We start from the raw sequence: 18867 nt of genomic DNA, 5'->3' as shown, positions 1-18867 counted from the left end.
CGGTTAGGAGCTGATTGTTTGGTACTTTATCACCGTGCAATTTATCACTCTTCGAGGCTTGATAAATCTGGTCCTAAGTTAAAATTGAAACAGCTTTTCATGTGGATTTTTCAAGTGGTCAAAGGACTCCGTAGGTTTTTAGGGAGTGTCTTAATATTTGACGGTCCACCGTCAAATATTAAGACACAAATACTGTATTAGCGTCCACCTCTGAATTAGCTTTTCACTCATCTTTGTACTTTGACAATAACATCCAAAACTGGTCACCATAAAAAAACATTCACAAACCTCATACAACTACTGTATATTTATTTCTCTCACTTGCTGCTATTAGCTGGTGACATTTCACCTAATCCAGGCCCCAAACTATTGCCCCACTCACATCCACCTGATTCACAGCAATATAGAAATACAGTTACCCTCATATCACGTATCCCATCACCCTCCATCTCTAAAATGTGGCTTATGGAATGCACGCTCTGTTTGTTTCAAATTAACATCCATACATGACTTCTTCATATCTAACAACTTCAACCTGCTGACTATTACAGAAACATGGTCTTCACTTCACACACACACACACACACACACACACACGCACGCACGCACGCACACACACACACACACCCAGGCTTGGTAACAGTAAAGGTGGTGGGGTTGGATTATTACTATCCCAATCTTTCACATACACTGTTCTACAACAGGTTCCATCACTCACATTTACATAATTTGAAGTACATTCTATCAGAATTTACACTCTTTTCTCTCTGCGTGTTGCATCTCTCGCCCACCTGGGCAACTGAAACAATTTCTAGAAGATTTTTCTGCCTGGCTCCCTCACTTCCTATCCTCTGATATCTCCACCATTATCATGGGAGATTTCAGTATTGCTATTGATAGTCCAAAATCTGCTGCTCTTTCCTCCAATTTACTCTCTCTAACCTCCTCTCTCGGTCTCTCACAATGGACTGACTCCTCTACTCATCAGGAGGGCCACTGCCTTGATGTAGTATTCCCCAGACTATGCTCAGTTTCTGAATTCACTAACACCCCTTTCCCTTTCTCGGATCACAACCTTATGACCTGAATGCTCTCCTCCAATACTTCAAACTCAGTGTCACTGAAGTCCTCCAATCCTCCCGCAGAAATATTAATGCAAATAATCAAGAACTTTCCACCTCACTCCAACAACTGCTGTCACCTAGTAACCCTCCGGATGTCCAGCAAAATCACGCTGCCAGATCTGCACATTCGCAGTGCGGTCTCTGCACAGATCTAAAAACATTGAAGCCTTACGGAAATATCAGATTTATGTCAATATTTGAATAGGGCCCATGGTCTTTTAGGATGCACTGGTCAAGAAGTCCATAGCTTTTGAATATGATTGACTGTCACAGAAGTTCTTAGTTCCTCTATAAAAGCCATGATTTTGTATTGTTAATCTCTGTTACACAAGGCAACTTTTTCCCCCCCAGAGTTTAACAAAACAGCACTGGATAACTTGGCAGATACTGGATATCAAGGCATTCTTTTTCGCGTCTTATACCACTTTCAGATCGCTAATGCCGCGTCGCACCCGGGAATTGGAAATGGGTCCTTCCTGGATGCAACCCGGCATTGGTCCCTGAGAACTGGCTTCCAGACCTGGGATACTGTGAGGTCAGGTTGCCATCAGGGGCCGCGGTGGCATCGGGGGTGGTGCTCAGAGATTAGATCATCTCTGCGCCGCGTCCTCCTATGCAGTCAACCCGGGAAACCCGTTCACACTGCATCTGACCCGGTAATAACTATTCTTTATTCCCAGGTTAAATTACTGGGTAAGGCGACCCGGAAATTCGGGATCGACCCTTTCACACCGCACAGCGACCCGCGTCGACCTGGCAATATACCGGGTCAATACCGGGTTATTTGTGCGGTGTGAAAGGGGTATTATAGAGCCAGGTGAGCCAAGAATCAGGTGGCAATTCCGAATCACGCTAGGAGGATAAACAATGGTACTAATGGGTTTCGCATTCCGGATATTGGTAAATCTGGCAGCATCGCATCTCCAATAGAAACCCACGGGTGATGCAGCTGCCGACGGGAATGGAGAGATCCCTTCTACACACATTCGGGTCAGGGACGTAGGGAGGGCGGTTCCGGTGGAGCTCGAGCTCTAGGTGCCCAAGACAGTACAGGGCGCCACAGCTCGACTCCGCCGGAACCTCCGCCTGGCCACAAGCAGCCGCAGCTGTCAGTCACTGACAGCTGGAAGCCCGAGCTGCATCAAGTCTCTCCCTCCCCTCCCTCCTCCTCGCCAGTCCGTGACTTGCGTGTGACGTCCCACGTCACACGCACGGATGGGCGGAGACGTGGCCACCAGCAGTCGGGAAGCAGGAGCGGGCAGGTGAGTATTTTTTTCCTTTTGTGTTTGCGGCGCTACCAGGGGGCACAGCTACAGGGGCATAATTACTTTGGACACAACTACGGGGGGCACAACTACTGGGAGCACAACTACTCCGGGCACAGCTACAGGGGGCACAACTACTCCAGGCACAGCTACAGTGGGCATACATACTGGGGGTACAACTACTCCGGGCACATCTACTGGGGGCACAACTACTCCGGGCACAGCTACTGGGGGCACAACTACTCCGGGCACACCTACTCGGGGAACAACTACTCCGGGCACAGCTACAGAGGGCACACCTACAGGGGGAACAACTACTCTGGGCACAACTACAGGGGGCACAAGTACTCTGGGCACAGCTACAGGGGGCACATCTACTGGGGCAAATCTACAGGGGCACAACTGTAGGATGGTTAGAAGTAGTGATGAGCGGATTCGGTTTTACTCGGTTCTCAAAACGGCATCTAATTGGCTCACGGATGTCACGTGTTTTGGATAGCCAATAAGATGCCGTTTTGAGAACCGAGTAAAACCGGGTAAAACTGAATCCCTTCATCACTAGTTAGAAGGTTGGAGGAGATTTTAAACTAGGTGCCTGGGGGGAGGGATTAGAAAGAATTAGTGGGACAACTAGAGAGCAAAGAATAGTGGGATGTATAATGGGGGTGGAGAGGGGGGGAAGGAGTGAAAGAGTCAGCAATGGTAATTTAAGGGATACCATGGTTCCTAAGGAAATGTCATGTACACCAGAACTTGCGGATCAGGGAATTAATAAACTTAAGTGATGGATTGCAAATGCAAGAAGCCTAACAAATAAAATGGGGGAATTAGAGGCAATTGCACATAATGACCATTATGACATAATAGGCATTACTGAGACATGGTGGGACGATTCTCATGACTGGACGGCAAACATCGAGGGATACACTCTCTTCAGGAGAGATAGGATTAATAAAAAGGGAGGGGGTGTTTGTCTCTATGTTAAACCATTCTTAAAACCATATTTAAAGGAGGTCAGTTACGAGGGGACTGGAGATAACGTAGAGTCATTATGGGTTGAGATTTCGAGAGGGGGTAAAGATACAAAAAAACTTTTGATAGGGACATGCTATAAACCGCCAGATATTAGTGTGGCTGGCGAATTACTACTCCTGCAGCAAATCGAAAAAGCTGCAGGTATGGGGGACTTCGTTATTGTTGGGGACTTCAATTACCCGAACAGAAACTGGAACACCGAAACAGTAAATACATCTAGGGGTAACAGATTCTTAAACATGCTAAAAGATCATTACTTGTCACAGGTAATTGAGGAGCCAACTAGGCAAGGCGCTATACTGGACCTAGTACTAACAAATAATGAGGAAATTATAACAAATACTAAAGTAGGGGAGACCCTAGGAAATAGCGATCACAATATGATCACATTCGATATCAGCTTTCAAAAACAACAATATAATGTTTAACCAAGATTTTTAACTTTAGGAAAGCAAATTTCACATTGCTGAAACAAGCGATGAAGGAGATTAATTGGGAAATTGTATTTTATGGTAAGAATACTGCTGAAATGTGGGACATTTTTACAACTGCGCTCAATAAGTACACTAATTTATTTATTCCCAAAGTCAACAAAAACAGAAGTAGGAAATCCAAACCGATGTGGCTTAATAAAAAGGTCAAGGAACAAATGGATAACAAGAAGCATGCTTTCAAAGCATTTAAGTCTGACGTAAAAGTGGAATCATTCCAGTTCTACAAGGAATGTAACAATAAATGCAAAAAAGCGATTAGAGCAGCTAAAATAGAAAACGAAAAACAAATCGCAAAGGAGAGTAAAACAAATCTGAAAAAGTTCTTTAAGTATATAAATGGTAAAAGGTTGAAAAGGGAGAATATTGGGCCCTTAAAGGGTAAGCTGGATGTCTTGATTAATGATGATAGGGAAAAAGCAGATTTATTTAATACATTTTTTTCATCAGTATTCACGAAAGAGGACAAGTTGACAAGAATAGAGCATAACATAAATAATAATAATGACCCACTGCTTGGTACTAGCTTAAACGAGGGAGTAATCCGGGAGAGACTGAGTAAAATTAAGATAAATAAATCTCCTGGGCCGGATGGACTCCACCCCAGGGTTTTTATGGAACTCAACGTAGAGATAGCCAAACCTCTATATTTGATCTTCATCGAGTCAATTAGATCAGGAATGATACCAAAGGACTGGCGTATAGCAGAGGTAGTCCCAATATTTAAAAAGGGTATTAAAACGCTCCCCGGGAACTATAGACCGGTTAGCTTGACATCTATAGTGGGGAAAATACTAGAAGGTATATTAAGGGATAGCATTCTAGAGTACTTGGATACCTCCAAGGTTATTACTAGGAATGAACATGGATTTGTGAAGGACAGGTCATGTCAAACTAACTTAATAAGCTTCTACGAGAAAGTGAGCGATAGTACTGATAAGGGTCAAGCAGTGGATGGGATCTTTTTAGACTTCTGTAAGGCTTTTGACAAAGTTCCACACAGGATACTAATCCTCAAACTAAGAGAGCTTGGGGTGGGAAATACTATCTGTACTTGGGTGAGTAACTGGCTGTTTAATAGGGAACAGCGAGTGGGGGTTAATGGGATGTACTCTGAATGGGCTTCAGTACTCAGTGGAATACCGCAGTGCTCAGTACTTGGGCCATTGCTGTTTAATATATTCATTAATGACCTAGGTGAGGGACTGGAAAATAAGAATTTACTTACCGATAATTCTATTTCTCGGAGTCCGTAGTGGATGCTGGGGTTCCTGAAAGGACCATGGGGAATAGCGGCTCCGCAGGAGACAGGGCACAAAAAGTAAAGCTTTCCGATCAGGTGGTGTGCACTGGCTCCTCCCCCTATGACCCTCCTCCAAGCCTCAGTTAGGTACTGTGCCTGGACGAGCGTACACAATAAGGGAGGAATTTTGAATCCCGGGTAAGACTCATACCAGCCACACCAATCACACCGTACAACTTGTGATCAAAACCCAGTTAACAGTATGATAACAGAGGAGCCTCTGAAAGATGGCTTCCTAAACAATAACCCGAATTAGTTAACAATAACTATGTACAATTATTGCAGATAATCCGCACTTGGGATGGGCGCCCAGCATCCACTACGGACTCCGAGAAATAGAATTATCGGTAAGTAAATTCTTATTTTCTCTATCGTCCTAGTGGATGCTGGGGTTCCTGAATGGACCATGGGGATTATACCAAAGCTCCCAAACGGGCGGGAGAGTGCGGATGACTCTGCAGCACCGAATGAGAGAACTCCAGGTCCTCCTTAGCCAGAGTATCAAATTTGTAAAATTTTACAAACGTGTTCTCCCCTGACCACGTAGCTGCTCGGCAAAGTTGTAATGCCGAGACCCCTCGGGCAGCCGCCCAAGATGAGCCCACCTTCCTTGTGGAGTGGGCCTTAACAGATTTAGGCTGTGGCAGGCCTGCCACAGAATGTGCAAGTTGGATTGTGCTACAGATCCAACGAGCAATCGTCTGCTTAGACGCAGGAGCACCCATCTTGTTGGGTGCATACAATATAAACAACGAGTCAGATTTTCTGACTCCAGCTGTCCTTGCAATATATATTTTTAATGCTCTGACAACGTCCAGTAACTTGGAGTCCTCCAAGTCACTTGTAGCCGCAGGCACTACAATAGGCTGGTTCAGATGAAATGCTGACACCACCTTAGGGAGAAAATGCGGACGAGTCCGCAGTTCTGCCCTGTCCGAATGGAAAATCAGATATGGGCTTTTGTAAGATAAAGCTGCCAGTTCTGACACTCTCCTGGCCGAAGCCAGGGCTAGTAACATGGTCACTTTCCATGTGAGATATTTTAAATCCACCTTTTTTAGTGGTTCAAACCAATGAGATTTTAGAAATTCCAAAACCACATTGAGATCCCACGGTGCCACTGGAGGCACCACAGGAGGCTGTATATGCAGCACTCCCTTAACAAAAGTCTGGACTTCAGGAACTGAAGCCAATTCTTTTTGAAAGAAAATCGACAGGGCCGAAATTTGAACCTTAATAGATCCCAATTTGAGACCCATAGACAATCCTGATTGCAGGAAATGTAGGAATCGACCCAGTTGAAATTCCTCCGTCGGAGCACTCCGATCCTCGCACCACGCAACATATCTTCGCCAAATGCGGTGATAGTGTTGCACGGTTACTTCCTTCCTTGCTTTAATCAAAGTAGGAATGACTTCTTCCGGCATGCCTTTTTCCTTTAGGATCCGGCGTTCAACCGCCATGCCGTCAAACGCAGCCGCGGTAAGTCTTGAAACAGACAGGGACCCTGCTGAAGCAAGTCCCTCCTTAGAGGTAGAGGCCACGGATCTTCCGTGATCATCTCTTGAAGTTCCGGGTACCAAGTCCTTCTTGGCCAATCCGGAACCACTAGTATCGTTCTTACGCCTCTTTGCCGTATAATTCTCAATACTTTTGGTATGAGAGGCAGAGGAGGAAACACATACACCGACTGGTACACCCAAGGCGTTACCAGCGCGTCCACAGCTATTGCCTGCGGATCTCTTGACCTGGCGCAATACCTGTCCAGTTTTTTGTTGAGGCGAGACGCCATCATGTCCACCATTGGTCTTTCCCAACGGGTTACCAGCATGTGGAAGACTTCTGGATGAAGTCCCCACTCTCCCGGGTGAAGGTCGTGTCTGCTGAGGAAGTCTGCTTCCCAGTTGTCCACTCCCGGGATGAACACTGCTGACAGTGCTATCACATGATTCTCTGCCCAGCGAAGAATCCTTGCAGCTTCTGCCATTGCACTCCTGCTTCTTGTGCCGCCCTGTCTGTTTACATGGGCGACTGCCGTGATGTTGTCCGACTGGATCAACACCGGTTTTCCTTGAAGCAGAGGTTCTGCCTGGCTTAGAGCATTGTAGATTGCTCTTAGTTCCAGAATGTTTATGTGAAGAGACGTTTCCAGGCTCGTCCACACTCCCTGGAAGTTTCTTCCTTGTGTGACTGCTCCCCAGCCTCTCAGGCTGGCGTCCGTGGTCACCAGGATCCAAACCTGTATGCCGAATCTGCGGCCCTCCAATAGATGAGCACTCTGCAACCACCACAGAAGAGATACCCTTGTCCTTGGAGACAGGGTTATCCGCTGGTGCATCTGAAGATGCGACCCTGACCATTTGTCCAACAGATCCCTCTGAAAAATTCGTGCATGGAATCTGCCGAATGGAATTGCTTCGTAAGAAGCCACCATTTTTCCCAGGACTCTTGTGCATTGATGTACAGACACCTTTCCTGGTTTTAGGAGGTTCCTGACAAGCTCGGATAACTCCTTGGCTTTTTCCTCCGGGAGAAAAACCTTTTTCTGAACCGTGTCCAGAATCATCCCTAGGAACAGCAGACGAGTTGTCGGCATTAACTGGGATTTTGGAATATTCAGAATCCAGCCGTGCTGTTTTAGCACTTCTTGAGACAGTGCTAATCCCATCTCTAGCTGTTCTCTGGACCTTGCCCTTATTAGGAGATCGTCCAAGTATGGGATAATTAATACGCCTTTTCTTCGAAGAAGAATCATCATCTCGGCCATTACCTTTGTAAAGACCCGAGGTGCCGTGGACAATCCGAACGGCAGCGTCTGAAACTGATAGTGACAGTTTTGTACAACGAACCTGAGGTACCCCTGGTGTGAGGGGTAAATTGGAACGTGGAGGTACGCATCCTTGATGTCCAAGGACACCATAAAGTCCCCTTCTTCCAGGTTCGCTATCACTGCTCTGAGTGACTCCATTTTGAACTTGAACTTCTTTATGTACAGGTTCAAGGACTTCAGATTTAGAATAGGTCTTACCGAGCCGTCCGGCTTCGGTACCACAAATAGAGTGGAATAATACCCCTTTCCCTGTTGTAGAAGAGGTACCTTGACTATCACCTGCTGAGAGTACAGCTTGTGAATGGCTTCCAAAACCGTCTCCCTTTCGGAGGGGGACGTTGGTAAAGCAGACTTCAGGAAACGGCGAGGCGGATCTGTCTCTAGTTCCAACCTGTACCCCTGAGATATTATCTGCAGGATCCAGGGATCTACCTGCGAGTGAGCCCACTGCGCGCTGAAATTCTTGAGACGACCGCCCACCGCCCCCGAGTCCGCTTGAGAAGCCCCAGCGTCATGCTGAGGCTTTTGTAGAAGCGGGGGAGGGCTTCTGTTCCTGGGAAGGAGCTGCCTGTTGGTGTCTCTTCCCCCTTCCTCTGCCTCGTGGCAGATATGAATATCCCTTTGCTCTCTTGTTTTTAAAGGAACGAAAGGGCTGCGGTTGAAAAGTCGGTGTCTTTTTCTGTTGGGGAGTAGCTTGAGGTAAAAAGGTGGATTTCCCGGCTGTAGCCGTGGCCACCAAATCTGATAGACCGACTCCAAATAACTCCTCCCCTTTATACGGCAAAACTTCCATATGCCGTTTTGAGTCCGCATCGCCTGACCACTGTCGCGTCCATAAACTTCTTCTGGCCGAAATGGACATAGCACTTACCCGTGATGCCAGTGTGCAGATATCCCTCTGTGCATCACGCATATAAAGAAATGCATCCTTTATTTGCTCTAAAGACAGTAAAACATTGTCCCTATCCAGGGTATCAATATTTTCAATCAGGGACTCTGACCAAGCTACTCCAGCACTGCACATCCAGGCTGTCGCTATAGCTGGTCGTAGTATAACACCTGTATGTGTGTATATACTTTTTTGGATATTTTCCATCCTCCTATCTGCTGGATCTTTAAGTGCGGCCGTCTCAGGAGAGGGTAACGCCACTTGTTTAGATAAGCATGTGAGCGCCTTGTCCACCCTAGGAGGTGTTTCCCAGCGCGCCCTAACCTCTGGCGGGAAAGGGTATAAAGCCAATAACTTCTTTGAAATTAGCATCTTTTTATCGGGGGAAACCCACGCTTCATCACATACATCATTTAGTTCTTCTGATTCAGGAAAAACTATAGGTAGTTTTTTCACACCCCACATAATACCCTGTTTAGTGGTACCTGTAGTATCAGCTAAATGTAACGCCTCCTTCATTGCCAAAATCATATAACGTGTGGCCCTACTGGAAAATACGGTTGATTCGTCACCGTCGCCACTGGAATCAGTGCCTGTGTCTGGGTCTGTGTCGACCGACTGAGGCAAAGGGTGTTTTACAGCCCCTGACGGTGTTTGAGGCGCCTGGACAGGCACTAACTGATTGTCCGGCCGTCTCATGTCGTCAAACGACTGCTTTAGCGTGTTGACACTATCCCGTAATTCCATAAATAAAGGCATCCATTCTGGTGTCGACCCCCTAGGAGGTGACATCCCCATATTTGGCAATTGCTCCGCCTCCACACCAATATCGTCCTCATACATGTCGACACACACGTACCGACACACAGCAGACACACAGGGAATGCTCTTAACGAAGACAGGACCCCACTAGCCCTTTGGGGAGACAGAGGGAGAGTTTGCCAGCACACACCAAAAGCGCTATATATGACAGGGATAGCCTTATAATAAGTGCTCCCTGTATAGCTGCTTTTATAATATAATTTTTGCCACTATTTTGCCCCCCCTCTCTTGTTTTACCCTGTTTCTGTAGTGCAGTGCAGGGGAGAGACCTGGGAGCCGTCCTGACCAGCGGAGCTGTGTAAGGAAAATGGCGCTGTGTGCTGAGGAGATAGGCCCCGCCCCTTTTTCGGCGGGCTCGTCTCCCGCTCTTTAGTGTATTCTGGCAGGGGTTAAATATCTCCATATAGCCCCCGGAGGCTATATGTGAGGTATTTTTTAGCCAAATAGGTTTTCATTTGCCTCCCAGGGCGCTCCCCTCCCAGCGCCCTGCACCCTCAGTGACTGCCGTGTGAAGTGTGCTGAGAGGAAAATGGCGCACAGCTGCAGTGCTGTGCGCTACCTTTAGAAGACTGAGGAGTCTTCTGCCGCCGATTCTGGACCTCTTCATGTTTCAGCATCTGCAAGGGGGCCGGCGGCGAGGCTCCGGTGACCATCCAGGCTGTACCTGTGATCGTCCCTCTGGAGCTGATGTCCAGTAGCCAAGAAGCCAATCCATCCTGCACGCAGGTGAGTTCACTTCTTCTCCCCTAAGTCCCTCGTTGCAGTGATCCTGTTGCCAGCAGGACTCACTGTAAAATAAAAAACCTAAGCTAAACTTTCTCTAAGCAGCTCTTTAGGAGAGCCACCTAGATTGCACCCTTCTCGGCCGGGCGCAAAAATCTAACTGAGGCTTGGAGGAGGGTCATAGGGGGAGGAGCCAGTGCACACCACCTGATCGGAAAGCTTTACTTTTTGTGCCCTGTCTCCTGCGGAGCCGCTATTCCCCATGGTCCTTTCAGGAACCCCAGCATCCACTAGGACGATAGAGAAAGCACAGTGTCAATTTTCGCAGATGACACTAAATTATGTAGAATAATTAATTCAGACAAGGATGTTGAGTCTCTACAGAATGACTTAACTGGACTGGAGGCCTGGGCAGACAAATGGGGAATGAGGTTCAATATAGACAAATGTAAAGTTACGCACCTTGGGACTAAGAACAATCAGGCAGCCTATAAACTAAATGGGGAAAATGTAGGGATAACGGTAGTTGAAAAGGATCTGGGTGTGCTCATCGATAATAAACTTGGTAGCAGTTTGCAATGTCAAAATGCAGCAGCAAAGGCTAATAAGGTGTTATCATGCATAAAACGGGGTATGGAGACAAGGGATGAGAGTGTAATCCTGCCACTGTATAAATCATTGGTGTGACCACACCTGGAATATTGTGTACAGTTTTGGGCACCATACTATAAAAAAAGATATCTTGGAACTCGAAAGGGTTCAGAGGCGAGCCACCAAACTGGTTAAGGGGTTAGAGGCATTGGACTATGAGGAAAGACTTAAAAGGCTTGATATGTTCACACTGGAAAAGAGGCAACTGAGAGGGGACATCATTAATATTTATAAATACATTAAGGAACAATACAAGGATCTATCAAACGATTTGTTTACCAAAAAAACACTACATAGGACACGAGGACACCCACTGAGGTTAGAGGAGAAAAAAATCCATACCCAACGGAGAAAAGGATTCTTCACAGTAAGAGCAGTAAGGATTCGGAATTCTCTTCCAGAGAAGGTAGTAATGGTGGACACAATCAATAAGTTTAAAAATGGATTAGATAAATTCCTAGCTGAAAAAAATATCCAGGGATACAGCATTTAATTAATAAAGAAAAAATAATTAAATAATGTAATGTACAATATGTTGAACATGATGGACAGTTGTCTTTTTTCAACCTCAACAACTATGTAACTACTGGGGGCAAATCTACAGGGGGCACAACTACGCCGGGCACATCTACTGGGGACACAACTACAAGGGACAAATCTACAGGGGGCACAGCTACAGAGGGGCACAAACCAGGGTGCACAATTACTCTGGGTACACCTACTGGGGACACACCTACTAGGGGCACAGCTACTCCGGGCATAGCTACAGGGGGCACATCTACTGGGGGCAAATCTACAGGGGGCACAACTACTGGGGGCAAATCTACAGGGGGTACAACTACTGGGTCCATAACTACAGGGGGCATAACTGTAGTAGTCACGCCCCTTCCCTATGAAGCCACGCTCCTATTTTTTGCCACACGCACTATGTTTAACGTATGGGGGGGTCGCCAAAGAAAACTTTTGCCCTGGATGCCACAAGGTCTAGAACCGGCCCTGGTGGCCACGCCCCCAATTCATACATATACTGGTGGAAGGGGGCAGTGCTAGCTAAGGGCCTAATTCAGAGTTGATCGCGGCAGCAAATTTATTAGCAGTTGGGCAAAACCATGTGCACTGCAGGGGGGGCAGATATAACATGTGCAGAGAGAGTTAGATTTGGGTGGGGTGTGTTCAAACTGAAATCTAAATTGCAGTGTAAAAATAAAGTAGCCAGTATTTACCCTGCACAGAAACAAAATAACCCACCCAAATCTAACTCTCTCTGCACATGTTATATCAGCGCACATAGAGGGTCATTCCGACCCAAACACATGCTGCATTTGTTTGCAGCAGTGCGATTGAGTCATAACTGCGCATGCGCCGGCGCCGTAGTGCGCCAGCGCATGCCAGAGGGCCGAAGGCCGTCGTTGCCTAGCGATCGCCTATGCCTTATTGACAAGCAGAGGCGGTCGCTGGGCAGGAGGCGGCTGGACGGTGGCGTTAAGCTGCCGTTTAGGGGGCGCGGTCCGGCCAAAGCAGGCGTGGCTGGACTGTAAGGGGGCGGGCCGCAGCGGCTGCGTCATGTCACACGGAGCTGCTGCAACCCGGGCAGCGAAGAGGTTATTTTGGCCAGGCGCTGCGCTGGCCTGGAGGTACTCCTGAAATGCAAAAGTATTTCCGCTGTGCGATGCTTATGCACTTCTGTGGGAGGGGCGGGGCAGCACTGACATGCAGGACGGACTAGCCCTGTGCTGGACGTCCCCCCACATGTCTGAGTGCCTGGTCGTAGCTGTGCTAAATTTAGCACAGCTACGATCAACTCGGAATGACCCCCATAGTTTTGGACAGAATGCTCTGCTACTGGACTTCCCTCTTAATGTATGAGTGCCATCACCTGTGGTGATACAACTTTCTTATTCACTAACCTGTTCAACACAGGTGCCAGCAATCATATATTACGAGAAAAGTCCAGGAGCAGAGCATTGTATCCCTCCTGGAGAGGGTAATGTTGGGAGGTATGCGTCTCTCCCATAGAGAGGAGCCGCGGGAGCAACAGCAGCAGCGGTCGGGAAACAGGAGCGGGGCAGTGGTAAGTATTGTTTTTTTTATTTTTGTGCGTGTTTGTAAGCGGCTACTAAGGGGCACAGAGACAGGGGGCACAACTACTGGGGGCACAGCAACAGGGGGCACAGCGACAGGGCACAACTACTTGGGCAAATCTACTGGGGGCATAGCTATAGGGGGCTCAACTACTGGAGCAAATCTACTGGGGGCACAGCTATAGGGGGAAAATCTACTGGGGGCAAATCAATTGGGGGGCACAACTACTTGCAGCAAATCTGGGGGCACAGCTACTGGGGGCATAACTGTGGCCACAACCCTCCCCTATGAAGCCATGCCCCTATTTTTCCCGTGCGCCTCCAGCGCGCACTAACTGTTTTGCTGCGGGGGGGGGCGCGCCATTGGAAACTCTCGCACTGGGCACCACAAGGTGAAGAACCAGCCCTGGGCCACAAATTTGACACCTGAAATCAGCAGAGGGTGGTCACTTACGTATGACCCACTTGTATTTTGCCTGGCCCAACGCTGTGTTGGGCATGAAATACACTGGCAAAGTGGGCACACACCATATTTTACAGTTTTGAATAAGTAGCTGTGGTTTTGCAAGGGTTAACTAGTCTTGGGCCACAAATTTGACACCTGAAATCAGCAGAGGGTGGTCACTTACATGTGACCCACTTGTATTTTGCTTGGCCCAACGCTGTTTTGGGCATGAAATACACTGGCAAAGTGGGCACAAACACCATTTTATAAATTGCCATTTTGAATAAGTAGCTGTAGTTTTGCAAGGGTTAACTAGTCTTGGGCCACAAATTTGACACCTGAAATCAGGAGCTTGCAATACAGGCTCTGCGCACAAAGCTTTTCTTAAATTCTAGGGGGTAATTCAGACTGCTTCACTGCAGCGGCAGCGATCGCAGTCCGAATTACTTTGTGGAGTGCGCCCTGCGCGTGCGCACCCCCGGAGCCCAGTGAGATTCTATCAGCATCTCAGGGCTGCAATCGCCTCTGCCTGATTGACAGGCAGAGGTGGTCACGTGGCGGGAGGGGGCGTGCCACCGGCGTTAGAACCGCGGTCCGGACAACGGAGGCCTGTCTGGACCGTTGGGGGGCAGGACTCCACGGCTGCATGATGTCACATACAGCCTCTGTGACCCGGGATGCAGCGATTAGCAGACTGCCAGCACGCAGGAACTGCGCTGGCAGTCCGCATCCCGTGATACGCAAGTAATCGCCGCACACCGTGATACGTAAGTGACCACCTTCTGTTGATTTCAGATCTCACATTTGTGGCCCAAGACTAGTTAACTCTTGCAAAACTACAGCTACTTATTAAAATGGTAAAAATAAGATTTTACTCACCGGTAAATCTATTTCTCGTAGTCCGTAGTGGATGCTGGGGACTCCGTAAGGACCATGGGGAATAGACGGGCTCCGCAGGAGACTGGGCACTCTAAGAAAGATTTAGTACTACTGGTGTGCACTGGCTCCTCCCTCTATGCCCCTCCTCCAGACCTCAGTTAAGGAAACTGTGCCCGGAAGAGCTGACATTACAAGGAAAGGATTTTGGAATCCAGGGTAAGACTCATACCAGCCACACCAATCACACCGTATAACTTGTGATAAACTTACCCAGTCAACAGTATGAACAACAACAGAGCATCAACAATGGATGCCAATATAACGTAACCCTTTATTAAGCAATAACTATATACACGTATTGCAGAAAGTCCGCACTTGGGACGGGCGCCCAGCATCCACTACGGACTACGAGAAATAGATTTACCGGTGAGTAAAATCTTATTTTCTCTAACGTTCTAGTGGATGCTGGGGACTCCGTAAGGACCATGGGGATTATACCAAAGCTCCCAAACGGGCGGGAGAGTGCGGATGACTCTGCAGCACCGAATGGGCAAACACAAGGTCCTCCTCAGCCAGGGTATCAAACTTGTAGAACTTAGCAAATGTGTTTGAACCCGACCAAGTAGCTGCTCGGCAAAGCTGTAATGCCGAGACCCCTCGGGCAGCCGCCCAAGAAAAGCCCACTTTCCTTGTGGAATGGGCTTTCACTGATTTTGGATGCGGCAATCCAGCCGCAGAATGAGCCTGCTAAATCGTGCTACAGATCCAGCGAGCAATAGTTTGCTTTGAAGCAGGAGCACCCAGCTTGTTGGATGCATACAGGATAAACAGCAAGTCAGTCTTCCTGACTCCAGCCGTCCTGGCTACATAGATCTTCAAAGCCCTGACTACATCAAGCAACTTGGAATCCTCCAAGTCACGAGTAGCCGCAGGCACCACAATAGGTTGGTTCAAATGAAAAGATGACACCACCTTCGGCAGAAATTGCGGACGAGTCCGTAATTCTGCCCAGTCCATATGGCAAAACTAGATAGGGGCTTTTACATGACAAAGCCGCCAATTCTGACACACGCCTAGCCGAAGCTAAGGCCAATAGCATGACCATCTTCCACGTGAGATACTTTAGCTCCACGGTCTTAAGTGGCTCAAACCAGTGGGATTTCAGGAAACCCAACACCACGTTGAGATCCCAAGGTGCCACTGGTGGCACAAAAGGGGGCTGAATATGCAGCACTCCCTTAACAAACGTCTGAACTTCAGGAAGAGAAGCCAGTTCCTTTTGAAAGAAAATGGACAGGGCCGAAATCTGGACCCTTATGGACCCCAACTTCAGGCCCATAGTCACTCCAGACTGTAGGAAGTGCAGGAACCGGCCCAGCTGGAATTCCTCTGTAGGGGCCTTCCTGGCCACACACCAGGCAACATATTTTCGCCATATACGGTGACAGTGTTTTGCTGTCACGTCCTTCCTAGCCTTTATCAGCGTAGGAATAACTTTATCCGGAATGCCTTTTTCCGCTAGGATCCTGCGTTCAACCACCATGCCATCAAACGCAGCCGCGGTAAGTCTTGGAACAGACAGGGCCCCTGTTGCAACAGGTCCTGTCTGAGAGGCAGAGGCCATGGGTCCTCTGTGAGCATTTCTTGCAGTTCCGGGTACCAAGTCCTTCTTGGCCAATCCGGAACAATGAGTATTGTTCTCACTCCTCTTTTTCTTACGATTCTCAGCACCTTGGGTATGAGAGGAAGAGGAGGAAACACATAGACCGACTGGAACACCCACGGTGTTACCAGTGCGTCCACAGCTATCGCCTGAGGGTCTCTTGACCTGGAGGAATACCTTTGTAGCTTTTTGTTGAGACGGGACGCCATCATGTCCACCTGTGGCAGTTCCCATTTGTAATCTGAGTGAAGACTTCTTGATGAAGTCCCCACTCTCCCGGGTGGAGGTCGTGCCTGCTGAGGAAGTCTGCTTCCCAGTTGTCCACTCCCGGAATGAACACTGCTGACAGTGCTTGCACATGATTCTCCGCCCAACGAAGAATCCTGGTGGCTTCTGCCATCGCCACTCTGCTTCTTGTGCCGCCCTGGCGGTTTACATGAGCCACTGCGGTGATGTTGTCTGACTGAATAGGCACCGGTTGGTTGCGAAGCAGAGGCTCCGCTTGACTCAGGGCATTGTATATGGCCCTTAGTTCCAGGATATTTATGTGCAGACAAGCCTCCTGACTTGTCCACAACCCTTGGAAGTTTCTTCCCTGAGTGACTGCCCCCCATCCTCGGAGGCTCGCATCCGTGGTCACCAGGACCCAGTCCTGTATGCCGAACCTGCGGCCCTCGAGAAGGTGAGCACTCTGCAGCCACCACAGAAGAGACACCCTGGCCCTCGGGGACAGGGTGATCAGCCGATGCATCTGAAGATGCGATCCGGACCACTTGTCCAAAAGATCCCACTGAAAGATCCTCGCATGGAACCTGCCGAAGGGAATGGCTTCGTATGATGCCACCATCTTTCCCAGGACTCGCGTGCAGCGATGCACCGACACCTGTTTCGGTTTTAAGAGGAGTCACGAGCTCTTGAGCCTTCTCCGCCGGGAGAAACACCTTCTTCTGGTCCGTGTCCAGAATCATGCCCAGAAAAGGCAGACGCGTAGTAGGAATCAGCTGCGACTTTGGAATATTCAGAATTCAGCCGTGCTGTTGCAACACTTCCTGAGAGTGTGCTACGCTGATTAGCAACTGCTCTCTGGACCTCGCCTTTATGAGGAGATCGTCCAAGTATGGGATAATTGTGACTCCTTGCTTTCAAAGGAGCACCATCATTTCTGCCATTACTTTGGTAAATATTCTCGGTGCCGTGGAGAGCCCAAACGGCAACGTCTGGAATTGGTAATGACAGTCCTGTACCACAAATCTGAGGTACTCCTGATGAGGTGGATAAATGGGGACATGCAAGTAAGCATCCTTGATGTCCAGAGACACCATAAAATCCCCCTCTTCCAGGCTTGCAATGACCGCTCTGAGCGATTCCATTTTGAACTTGAATCTTTTCAGATAAATGTTCAGGGATTTTAAATTCAATATGGGTCTGACCAAACCGTCCGGTTTCGGTACCACAAACATTGTGGAATAATATCCTCTTCCTTGTTGAAGGAGGGGAACCTTTACCACCTGCTGGAAATATAACTTGTGAATTGCCGCTAACACTACTTCCCTTTCTATGGGGGAAGCTGGCAGGGCCGATTTGAGGTAACGGTGAGGGGGCATCACTTCGAATTCCCGCTTGTATCCCTAAGACACAATCTGTATAGCCCAGGGATCCACCTGTGAGCGAACCCACTGGTGGCTGAAATTTCGGAGACGCGCCCCCACCGCTCCTGGCTCCTGTGGAGCCCCAGCGTCATGCGGTGGATTTAGTGGAAGCCGGGGAGGACTTCTTTTCCTGGGAACTAGCTGTATGGTGCAGCTTCTTTCCTCTACCCCTGCCTCTGGCAAGAAAGGACGCACCTCTGACCTGCTTGCTTCTCTGTGATCGAAAGGACTGCATTTGGTAATACAGTGCTTTCTTAGGCTGTGAGGGAATATATGGCAAAAAGTTTGACTTCCCAGCCGTAGCTGTGGAAACTAGGTCCGAGAGACCGTCCCCAAACAATTCCTCACCCTTGTAAGGTAAGACCTCCATGTGCTTTTTGGAGTCGGCATCACCTGTCCATTGCCGAGTCCACAGGACCCTTCTGGCAGAAATTGACATTGCATTTATTCTAGAGCCCAGTAGGCAAATGTCCCTCTGGGCATCCCTCATATATAGGACAGCGTCTGTTATATGCCCCAGGGTCAGTAAAATGGTATCCTTGTCTAAGGTATCCATTTCCTCAGACAGATTATCTGTCCATGCTGCTACAGCACTACACACCCAGGCCGACGCAATTGCCGGCCTCAGTATAGTACCTGAGTGTGTATAAACAGACTTCAGGATACTTTCCTGCTTCCTATCTGCAGGATCCTTTAGGGCGGCCGTATCCTGTGATGGCAGGGCCACCTTTTTAGATAAGCGTGTCAGAGCTTTATCTACCCTAGGGGAGGATTCCCAGCGTATCCTATCCGAAAGGGTACGCCATAAGTAACCTTTTGGAAATCAGCACTTTCTTATCGGGGGAATCCCACGCTTTTTCACATAATTCATTTAACTCATGTGAAGGGGGAAAAGTCACCTCTTGCTTTTTCTCCCCATACATATACACCCTTTTGTCAGGGACAGGGTTTACCTCTGATATGTGCAATACATCCTTCATTGCTATAATCATGTAGCGGATGGCTTTAGCCATTTTA

General features: G+C 48.3%; 2 protein-coding genes across 2 annotated transcripts in view; one reads left to right on the top strand and one right to left on the bottom strand.

Moving 5' to 3' along the window:
• YIPF1 (Yip1 domain family member 1) overlaps positions 1–18867 on the top strand; it is a 64010-nt gene that overhangs the window by 11771 nt on the left and 33372 nt on the right. The gene's annotated exons all lie outside the window — the stretch shown is intronic.
• The window catches only part of DIO1 (iodothyronine deiodinase 1), a 78490-nt gene that overhangs the window by 57930 nt on the left and 1693 nt on the right, over positions 1–18867 (bottom strand). The window lies entirely within an intron of this gene.

Source organism: Pseudophryne corroboree, chromosome 9, assembly GCF_028390025.1.
Source record: "Pseudophryne corroboree isolate aPseCor3 chromosome 9, aPseCor3.hap2, whole genome shotgun sequence".
Classification (NCBI taxonomy): domain Eukaryota; kingdom Metazoa; phylum Chordata; class Amphibia; order Anura; family Myobatrachidae; genus Pseudophryne; species Pseudophryne corroboree.
Note: the sequence above shows the minus strand (reverse complement) of the source record. Positions and strands in the feature narration are given on the sequence as shown.